Source organism: Panthera leo, chromosome B1 (genome assembly GCF_018350215.1).
Source record: "Panthera leo isolate Ple1 chromosome B1, P.leo_Ple1_pat1.1, whole genome shotgun sequence".
Classification (NCBI taxonomy): domain Eukaryota; kingdom Metazoa; phylum Chordata; class Mammalia; order Carnivora; family Felidae; genus Panthera; species Panthera leo.
The window spans coordinates 166990321-167002614 of NC_056682.1; positions in this window are offsets into that span (position 1 = coordinate 166990321).

Consider the following 12294-nt stretch of genomic DNA (forward strand, 5'->3'; position numbering starts at 1 on the left):
ACCAAATGACAGACAAATAAATGATGTCACTCTAATTCTTATACCAATAAATGGATTGTCGCACTAGTGAAAAATGGACTGCTACCATATTGGTGCCTCCATTGAGTAGGGTCCCTGAAAACAGCATTGAAGGGAAATCCTTCCAATAGACAAAGCTACAGATTCCACCTGGAGAAAGATATGAGTGAGTTATATATACAAAACTCTAATGATTAAATGGACTGGTTGGTTAATAAGAGACGAGGAATGAAGAAGATTTAAATACTGGAAGCATAGAGTTATGAGATTGAAGAAGCCACAAAGATTATCACTTGTGTTTCATGCCAATGACCCTCAAAAAGTATCCACTTCAGAGGATGCTCTCAGTGACAAATAAAGACATTGACTTACCTAGCTTCTGTCTTCAACCACTCAAATGCGTACATAATCTGTTAATTTAACCCATGGGGACAGGGATGGAGTATATATGTGTAATCAACAACATGACTTTTACATGAAGGCTAATCTAGCTACTACCCTGCTGACTGCCGCATTTGTCATAGGGAAGGACTGATGCTGAGTTCTCAAGACAGACATTTGGAAACTTATTGGTTACATTCCATCTTAAAGGGGACAGTGATTCTCACAAACCAAAATAATTCATATTTTAAATGTGAGTCTATCTTCTCTGCCTATAGTATCTCCAGTAAAAATAGCACCTCAGGCTTTACATAATGGCTCATACTTCAATATAATATCCTCACAGATTGCTTCAGACCAGGAGATGCAACAATGGGCTAATTAACCATGTGGGACATCACTCTGACAGCTGACCTGACAAATGGGGGAATAAGATATTGAATGTACAACTGAGGGACAACTCCAGGACATCTTGCATTGTTGGAGTCTTCTTCTGCAGGATGCAACTAGTCACTGTATCAATGATCAGAATATGATGCAATATCACAAGAATATACAGGTCTGCAAACAAAAGGCAGAAGTAAGTAGGTACCTTTCCTAAACATTTTCTATTTGAACATATCTTCCATGCATTCTTCAGATCTGACAGATTTGAGATTCTAGTTCCTGAGATAGTGGTGAGATATGAAAGGTGGATAATTTAGCTAAAGAAGACAGGCAGAGCTTGACTGTAAACCTAAATCTGTAACTAACACCAGGGAACCAGAGGTTAAAGAATGGAGTCAGTGCTCTACCTGGGATGATAACCCTAATTATCATGAGGAGCTAGGGCTGCTAGTACACGGAAGGCAGAAAGATACACACTCGTAATATAGGGCATTCACTAGGGTATCTTTTGATGTTTCTAACTTCAATGATAACTGTTGATGGGGCAATTTCAGCAAGTGCAAACTTACAAGAGCTAGGCAAGTAAAGCTTCAGACATCCTGGAGAAGGTCCATACTAACCATCAGGCAAACCATCTCAAAAAGCTAGTTTCATTCCAGAGAATCCAGAATAGTTGATGGAGGCAGAAGTGATCATTTATAGGCTTTGGGGAGCTCCAATAGTGAAGATCTTACTTTGTTATTCGGTGTTTTTGTTTGTTTGCTTGTATGTTTGTTTTAATCATTTTTAGTCCTTCTTAGGGCATTACAACTGACCACTAGCAAAAAGGATTGGATTTTTGTTATTCTTTCAGGCATGAATTGATAATATCTTATTGCCATATATTTGTATAAGATCAGATATCATAGAGGATATTGGATATGAGTAATGAAAGGGATTGATTCTTTACATACAATTTATGAGTCTCTCATATTTACCTGGCTATGCCTGTCTTCCAGCCTTCGGCTTCTTGATTCATCTACTAATGCCTCTCTTTATTTCATCATTCTCTGAGAGGAAGGCTCGTCTCCATCTCTCCTACCATAATGAGAGCTGAGAAAGTTCCAGTATCCAAGCCCAATGAACTGGACCCATGGAAGCTCTGGTTTCTTCCAGCCCTTTCAGACTCAAATAAAGTGCTATATCATAAGACATGGGATCTGGCTTTCCCAGAGATGACTTCTTAGTCCTTTCCCAGGACTCATGAAGCACAAACCAGAAGTGAAAGAGAGTAAACACCCCGTGGGCCTAATTTGGCCAATAAGAAGAGGAGAATAAAAACAAAAACCAAACCAAAACCAAAACAAAAACAAAAATAAAAACAAAAAACAGCACATAAACCTCTCCTCCTTCCCCTCAACTGAATGTTCTGAGTCATAGTAGTTCTATCTAGCCTTGTTGTAGATGTTGAATATATCCAAATAATGAGCTTTATTTTCTGTGAAACTCAGTAATTCACTATCCTGTATTTTCTTTTTCTAATTATCTACCTCTATGTGTTCTTGCTGTTCTGGAAATCACAACTCAGTAAGGCATTAGCACATCATGCCCTGACCGCTCTCCTGTCTTAGGTTCTATTTTCTACAATCTATGGACCAAAACAAAGTCAATTACTATAATTTCAGCTATATATTTATTCTCATAGATGCTTATCTTAATTCAGCTTTCATTTTTTTTAGAAAGCAGTTTTGTTTTCATAGACTTCTATTATGTCATCCTCTCTTTGGAAAGTTTTTCTATATCTACTTTGTCTTTCATATTATAAACAATTTTACTTTGTTTCTACATTATATTTTTAGTCTTGGTGAGGTATTTTGTTGATTTTCACTTGATCTACAGGAACATTTTTTTTTTTACTGGTATTATCAATCTATTTGTGTGTGTGTGTGTGTGTGTGTGCGCGTGCGTGCGCACGTGTGTGTGTGTATGCGTACATGTGTTTGCATGCATGTGTTTGTATTCTTTTCCTAGTTTTATTTTGCAGCACCTCTGTAGACCTCATGTGATGGTTCCTTTTTCTTAGATTTATTTTAAAACCCCCATCAAGTAGATGAGAGCACAAACAGGAAGAAATGTTCCTAAACATTTCAAAGTGTTGAGTTAAGCATGTTCTTTTGGGGTGCCTGGGTGGCTCAGTTGGTTAAACATCTGACTTTGGCTCAGGTCATGATCTCATGGTTCATGGGTTTGAGCCCCACATCGGGCTCTGTGCTGACAGCTCAGAGTCTGGAGACTGCTTCATGGATTCTGTGTCTTCCTCTCTCTCTGCCCCTCCCCCACTCATACTTTGCCCCCTCCCCTGCTCATACTCTGCCTCTCTCTCTCAAAAATAAACAAAATATTTTTTCTAATTTAAAAAAAGCATGTTCTTTTAACCCATACTTACCATATGCAAATAAGTATAATAACTATAAACTGATCACATGCACAACTCTCAGCAACCCCTACTTCACTAATATATTTTTCAATGTAAAGATCATCTATGATGTTTATCATTTGGCTCTCTAACCATTACTTCTCATGGGGGAGAAAGAAAGCTCCTAACAGCAGAGTGTCAAATAGAATTTCAAATAAAAATAATTGAATCCATTATCATAGCTGGAGACTTCAACAACCCTGTCTCAGAACCAGACAAATGTAGCAGGCAGAAATCAATAAGGATATAGTAGAACTAAATAACAGTGTCAGTCAACCGGATATAATTGATATCCATAGACTAGTTTATCCAACAACAGCAGAATATGTATTTTTTCAAGCTCATATGGAATATTCACCAAAACAGATCACATTATAGGCCATAAACACACTTTAACAAATTTAAAAGAACAGAAATCATGCAGTTTCTACTCTAAGAACACAATGGAATGATACTGGAAACAATAACATGAAGACAAATGGAAAATCCCAAAATATGTGAAAATTAAATAGTCTAATTCTAAGTAACATAAAGGTCAAAGAAGAAATCTCAAGAGAAATTTAAAAAAATATTTCAAACTAAATGAAAAGGACGATAAATTTATCAAAATTGTAGTATGTAGTGAAAGGAATACTTAGAAGGAAATATATAACATTGTATTCATACACTTAAAAAAATAACTAAAATCAATAATATAAGTTTCCACATTAGGAAACAAGAAAAAGAAAAACAAATTAAACTGAACATAAGCAGAAGAAAATAAATAATAAGAATCAGAGTGGAAATCAATGAAATTGGAAACAAGAAATCAACAGGGAAAATCAAGGAAACCAAAAGCTGATTTTTAAATAATAATAATAATAATAAAATTGATAAGACTTAAGTCATGCTAAGAAAATAATACAGAATAGATTACTAATAGCAAGAATGAGAGAGGGGAAATCACTACAGTTCTTATGGGCATTTAAAGATAATAGAGGAATACTATGAATAACGCTCTGTCCACAAATTTGATACCTTAAATAGGCCAATTACTTAAAAAATACAATTTGCCAAAACTCACATAGGGGGAAATAGGCAATCTTAATAGGCCCCTATTAATTAAAGACATTGAGCCAATAATTAATAACCTTCCAAGATAGAAAACACTAAATGCAGGTGTGTTCACAGGTGAATTGCACTAAATATTTAAGGAAGAAATTATACCAGTTGTCTACAATTTTTTTCACAGGACAAAAGTAGAGACAGCACTTGCTAACTCATTCTATGAGGCCAGTGCTACCCTAATACTAAGACCAAAGACATTACAAGGAAAGAAATGACAGGCCAATATCTCTAATATAAACATAGATGCAAAAATCCTAAATAAAATATTAGCAAACCCAATCCAACAATGTATACAAAAAATTAGATATTACGACCATGTCGTATTGGTCTCAAGTATACAAGACTGATACAATATTCAAAAATCAGTTAACGAAATCTATCACATTAATAGCCTAAAAAAAGGAAAAAAAAAATCACATGATTATATCAGTAGATTCAGAAAAAGCATTTGAAAAAAAACAACATCCATTTATGATAAAAAAAAATTTCTGAAAACTAGGAATAGAGGGTAACTTTCTCAATCTGATAAAGAATATCTACACAATAAAGGCCTGTAGCTAACATCATACTTGATAGTGAGAAATTCAAAGCTTTTCCACTAAGATCAGGTAGAAGGCAAGGATTTCCCCTGTCACCAATCCTTTTAAACATCATACTGTAAGTCTGTGTTAATGAAATAAGATAAGAAATGGAAATAAAAGGGATACAAATTGGGGAAGAATAAATAAAACTATTTTTGTTTGCAGATGTCATGATCATCTATGTAGAAAACTCTAAAGAATCAACAAGAAAATTCATGTAACTTACAAGTGATTATAACAAGGTTTCTGGATACAAGGTCAACATATAAAATCAATAACTTTCCTAAATACTAGCAATGAACAAGTGGAATCTGAAATTAAAAACACAATATCATTTACATTAGTACTCTGAAAATGAAATACGTAGGTATAAATTTAGCGAAAGTAAGACCTACATGAAGAAAGCTACAAAATTCTGATGAAAGAAATCAAATAAATAAATAAAGAGACATTCTATACTTTCAGACAACTCAATATTGCCAAGCTGTCATTCTTTTCAACCTGATCTATAGAATCCACGCAATCCAAATTAAAAAAGAAAATAAAAACCAGACATTTTGTGGATATTGACAAACTGACTCCAAAGTTTACATGGAAAGATAAAACAGACAGAATAGCTAACACAATATTGAAAGAGAAGGAAGACTGACACGACTTGGGTTCAAGTCTTTCTATGAAGCTATATTTATCAAGACAGAGTGGTGAAAGAATGGACAAATAGATCAATGGAACAAAACGGAGAATTCTCAAATAGGTACTCCTAAAAATAGTCAATGGATTACTGACCAAGGAGCAAAGGCAACCAAAGGAGCAAAGATAGTTTTCTCTATAGTCGGCGCCAGAACAACGGGACATCCGCATGCAAAAATATAAATCTAGACCCAGACTTTATACCTCTCACCAAAATTAAATCAAAATGGATATTAAAACACAGGCTATAAAACTCCTAGAAAATAACATAGGAGAAATCATTGATGACTTTGGGGTATAGTGATAAATTTTTAGATACAACACTAAAATAATGAAGGAAAATAACTGATGAGCTGAATTCATTAAAAATTAAGAACTTGTGCTGTGCAAAAGACAATATCAAGAGAATGAGAAGACAAGACACAGAATAGGGCACATTTTCAAAATACACTTCTGATAAGTGACTGTTATCCAAAACATAAAAGACCTATCAAAACTCAACAGTAATAATCTGGTTTCTAAAATGAGCCAAAGATCTTAGCAGATACCTCATCAAAGAAGATATACAGATGGCAAATGAGCAAGCACATAGAAAGATGTTCCACAATAGATGTCATCAGGGAGATGTGAATTAAAACAACATTGAATTACTATTACACACCTACTAGAATGGGCAAAATCTGGAATACTGAGAACACCAGATACCGTCAAAGATGTGGAACAATAGGAACTCTCATACATTTCTGGTGGGAATGCAAAATGATACAGCCACCTTGCAAGACAGTTTAGTGGTTTCTAGCAAAACTAGGCATAATTTTACCATATGATCCATTGATTACACAGCTTGGTATTTACTCAAAAAAGTTGAGAGATTTTGTCCACAAAAAACACATGTACATCGATGTTTATAGTAGTATTATTCAGAAGTACAAAAACTTGGAAGTAACTGAGATGTCCTTCAGTAGACGAATAGATAAACAAATGGTAGTATATACAGAAAATGGAACATTATTCAGTTCTAAAAACAAATGAGCTATCAAGCCACATAAAGACATGGAGGGACATTAAATGCATACTTCTAAGTGAAAGTAGCCAATCTGAAAAGGCTACCTATTGCATGATTCCACCTATATGCCATTCTGGAAAGGGAAGCACTATGGAGACAGTAAAAAGATCAGTGGTTGCCAGGGTAGGGGTTGGAGGAAATAAGCAGAGCACAGAGGATTTTTAGCGCAGTGAAAATACTCTGTATGATGTTATGATACATACATTTGTCCAAACACCAAGAGCAAACCCTAATGTAAACTACGGACTTTGAGTAATTATAATGTTGTCCATACAGGTTCATCAACTATAACAAATGCACCACTCTAGTGGGAGATGTAGATAATGGGGAGGCTGTGGGTATGCGGGAGCAGAGAGATTATGAGAAATCTCTGTACCTTTTCATTTTTTATTTGAACCTACAATTGATGTAAAAACAAAGTCTTAATAAAATAAAAAAGATAAAGATAATAAAAAAAACTACTCAAACTTAGGAAAATCTTGTGTGTCTGTGTGGATGGCTACCATGGAAAAGTGGACTTGTGATATTTTTTGAGGTCTGCAACTGGAAACGCCTTCTTCATACAACTTCCTTTAACCACTGTATTATTTCATTATTTTTGAAAACGCTTCATTTTATTTAACAGGGTGAGGTTCCACATAGTTCCAATTTAACTGAGGATGGAATATACATTTCTGTGTTCTCTTCTCCTTACTGCATTAAATGTGGGAAAGAAAGCCAAATCTAGCTGAACATCAATTTTCTGTACTTCCCTTTTTAAGAGCTGAAACAGCATCTTGGTTACTGAAAGTTCTCTTTCAGATGGAATGTTTAGGCACCTTGTGTGGGATCTGGAAGGCTTAGGTGAGGTGGCAGAAAGCCCACTGTTAAGTTTTTGGCTCCACAAAATGCCAGAGTAAGAAGAAAACCAAATACACAAAGCAAACCAAAAAAGACAAAAAAAAAGTCTACGGATCTTGTATAACTCTATATTTCCATACCACCAGAAGTTTCTTAAATGTGTCTCTCATTTTGTCAAGTAAACCACTACGTTAAGAAAACATGTTTCATATATGTTTTATTATATTTATTTATACTTATATTATCATTTCTCACTTATTAAAATAACTAAATTGCAGACAGCTTAAGGTTTCTAATGTAACTATTGCTTGAGAACATTTCTTTTAGTTTAAAAATGGTGTTAAAAGGATAATAATTTAATGGCTCGTGACTAAATATTAAAAAACAGCAAAATTTGAATTTGAGATCACTGTGCATAATGGCTTCTCTCAATGGAAAAGGGGGAGGTGAATGTGATAGTTTTATGGATCAACTTGGCTAAGCTATGGTACCCAATTTATTTATTCAAATATGAATTTAGATGTTGCACTGGATCTATTCTGTAGACCCGCTTAGCATTTACAATCAGTTGACTTTAATGTCACCTCAGGAGCAAAACTTGAGGATTCCTGGAAAAAACGGAATTTGACCTGAAAACTGCAGCATCAATTCCTACCTGAGTTTGCAGGCTGCCTGTCTAATCCAGTGATTTTGGACTTGCCAGTTCTCATAGTCATTTGGGCCAATTCCTTAAAAGAAAAGTAATCTCTCTCGGCTCTGCCCCTCCCTTTCTCCCTCCCTCCCTCCTTCCTCTCTCTTTCTCTGTGTTTGTGTGCATGCTTGCACGCACTTGTTTGTGTGTATACACATATATACACATAATTGGCCTGGATTTCTGGAGAACCCTGACTGGTACAGTGATACGTCCATACTAAGGTAGTTCTTTTTTTTTTTTTTTTAAGATTAAAAAAAAATCTTTATTTATTTATTTTTGAGAGGGAGACAGTGCCAGCGGGGGGAGATGGGGGGAGGGGAGGAGGAAGAGAGAGAGGGAGACACAGAATCTGAAGTAGGCTCCAGACTCTGAGCTGTCAGCCCAAAGCCCAACATGGGGCTCAAACTCACAAACTGAGAGTTCATGACCTGAGCCGAAGTCTGAAGTTTAATCAACTGGATCACCCAGGTGCCCCTTATACTAAGGTAGTTCTGTCACAACAGTTTCACAGGATGAATGTCTGTGAAACTTTATTCTCCCTATTCTGCTACCAGTTGATTCTGATCCTATTACAAGTGACCTCTGCACTCACTCAAAAGAATCCTGAAGACCACCCCTATTACAATTTTCTTAGAACAATTACCATAGGCACATGTTTATATTTTGAAGAATTTGGTAGAAAAACTATGATTTTACATGGCAAGAATCTCATTGATGAAGACATCAGGGGTGGAGAAATCATGAAGACAATGTATAGGTTAGATTTAGGAAAATAATATAGGAATGAGCAGATAATCTTCTGTGTTTATTTATTTTTATTTTTACTTTTTTATTTTTACTTAAATTCAAGCTAGTTAACACATAGTGTAGTATTGGTTTCAGGAGTAGAATTTAGCGATTCATCACTTACATATCACACCCAGTGCTTAATCCAACAAGTGCCCTCCTTAATGCCCATCATCTATTTAGCCCATCCTCCAATCAACACCCATCCAGCAACCCTGTTCATTCTCTGTATTGAAAAGTCTCTATGGTTTGCCTCCTTCTCTGTTTTTATCTGGTTTTCCTTCCCATCCCCAATGTTCATGTGTTTTGCTTCTTAAATTCCACATATGAGTGAAATCATATGATATTTCTATTTTTCTGACTGACTTACTTCACTTAGCATAATATGCTCTAGTTCCATCCACATTGTTGCAAATGGCCATATTTCATTATTTTTTGATCACTGAATAATATTCTATTACATAAACATACATACATACATACACATACACACCACATCTTCTTTATCCATTCATCAAAGGACACTTGGGCCCTTTCCATAATTTGGCTATTGTTGATAACACTGCTAAACATTGGGGTGCATGTGTCCCTTCAAATCAGTACTTTTGCATCCTTTGGATAAATACCTAATACAGCAATTGCTGGGTCATAGGTTAGCTATATTGTTAATTTTTTGAGGAAATTCCATGCCATTCTCCAGAGTAGCTGCACCAGTTTGCATCCCCATCAGCAGTGCAGAAGTGTTCCCCTTTCTCTGCATCCTCACCAATATCTGTTGTTTTCTAAGTTGTTAATCTTAGCCATTCTGACAGGTGTGATCCAAATTGGCAAGGAAGAAGTCAAACTGTCACTCTTCACGGATCACATGATACTGTACGTGGAAAAACCAAAAGACTCCACCAAAAACCTGCTAGAAGTGATACATGAATTCAGCAAAGCAACAGTACAGAAATCAGCTGCATTTCTATATACCAGTAATGAAGCAGCAGAAAAGAGAAATTGAGGAATCAATCTCATTTACAATTGCACCAAAAACCATAAAATATTGCGGAATAAATCTAGCTATAGAGGTAAAATATCTGTATGCTAAAAACTATAGAAAGCTTCTGAAAGAAATTAAAGACACAAAGAAATGGGAAAACATTCTCTGCTCATAGATTGGAAAAACATATATTGCTAAACTGTTGATACTATTCAAAGCAATCTATATATTCAATGCAATCCTTATCAAAATAACACCAGCATTCTTCATAGAGCTAGAACAAACAACCCTAAAATTTATATGGAACCAGAAAAGACCCCAAGTAGCCAAAGTAATGTTGAAAAAGAAAACCAAAGCCGAAGGCATCAAAATTCCGGACCTCAAGCTGTATTACAAAGCTGTTATCATCAAAACAGTATGGTACTGGCACAAAAACAGACCCGTAGATTAATGGAATAAGACAAAGTACCCGGAATGGGACCCATAAATATATGGCCCACTAATCTTTGACAAAGCAGGAAAGAATTTCCAATGGAAAAAAGACAGTCTCTTCAGCAAGTGGTGCTGGGAAAACTGGACAGCAACATGCAAAAGAATGAACCTGGACCACTTTCTTACACCACACTTCTTAAACTCAAAGTGGATTAAATACCTAAATTCAAGACAGCAAACCATCAAAATCCTAGAGGAGAAAACAGGCAACAACCTCTTTGACATTGGCCACAACAACTTCTTACTAGGTATGTCTCTGGAGGCTAAGGAAACATAAGCAAAAATGAACTATGTGGACTTCATCACGATAAAAGCTTCTGCACAGCAAAGGAAACAATCCACAAATCTAAAAGGCAACTGACAGAATATTTTCTTTCATGTATGTGGTTTTTTTTTCTATGCACACATTAGTATTTGCTATGGATATACAACGTTAACACTGATGTATCAGTTACAAATAATTATTTTTGTTTTTGCTTGATATTCAAGGTTAATTTCTGATTAATCCAATTCTCTAAAATTATGTTTAGAGTTGCATAAAAAACTGGAAGGTAGTATTTGTTTTTGCCACTGACTTACCACAGCGTAGCAAGTTTAGCCTGAGGAGGTTAAGACGGTAATTCTTTGCAGGCTCATTTTCAGGTTTGAGACACACATCAGTGGATTTCAAATTCTCCAAGGAAAAGTCTCTTGTAATGTTTTTAAACAGGGGAAGATCATTGTTTCAGAAAAAAATACACACACACACAACATTTGGGTATTTATTTTAAAAGTTAGACTTCTGGATGCAGATGATCAGTAAAAATGGAATAGTTCAAAAGCTGTGTGGGGGCTAAGGGAGGAATGCATTATTAACTATACAGGTAGTAGGTACTGCTCCTGCTGAGTAGATTGTCCTATGCTTTTCCACCTAAAGCTAGTTAATTGGCTGAATTTTATTGCAGAGAGAAGAACTGGTGGCATATTACCACCACAGGACATTTATAAATTGTGACTATTCACTTGAGCATACATAAAAGAATCAAATGTGGAATTTCATCTAAAGAAAGACTTCAGATGGTAAAATCCATCTCAGTCCTGCTTCACTGATCCTAAGAGGAGCCACAAGACCCATGTTCTCAGTTGATTTTCTCTCTGTTTGTAGGAATGGTATTTTGGGAGAGAACTGGATTTATCTTCCCTTGAATATCTTAAAAAACTAAATGGACAGTGATTTTGGCCTATGTAATTTTAAGTGATTTGAAGCCTATGAATCTTTTGAATTAGGGAAAAATTTCTTTTTTTAACTTAGTTTTATTGAATTATAATTAACAAAAACTATTATATTAGTTTCATATGTAAAACATAGTGATTCAATATTTTCTACTTTATGAAATAATCACCTCTATAGGTCTAGCTATCCTCTATCACTATACAATACTATTAATTAACTATATTCCCTACACTGTAGATTATACCCCTGTGACTTATTTTATAACTGGACCTTTGTACCTTTTTTTTTGTTTTTTAGCTGACAAAGACATTAGCTTCAGGTATAGCACACAGCGATTCAACAACTCTATATGTTGTCTACAATCACAAGTTTAACTACCATCTGTCAGTATGCGGCATTACAGTATTATTGACAATATTCCCTATGCTGAACCTTTTATTTCCATGACCTTTCATCCCATAACAGGAAAAAAAATATTTTCTAAAACAGAAGACTTATAGGGTTTTGGTCACTACCACTAAATACTATAGTTATAACATTCGTGTGTAGAAGTTATTATGGATCAGGTTCTGTGAGATGTGCTATGCGGATTGTCAAATTCA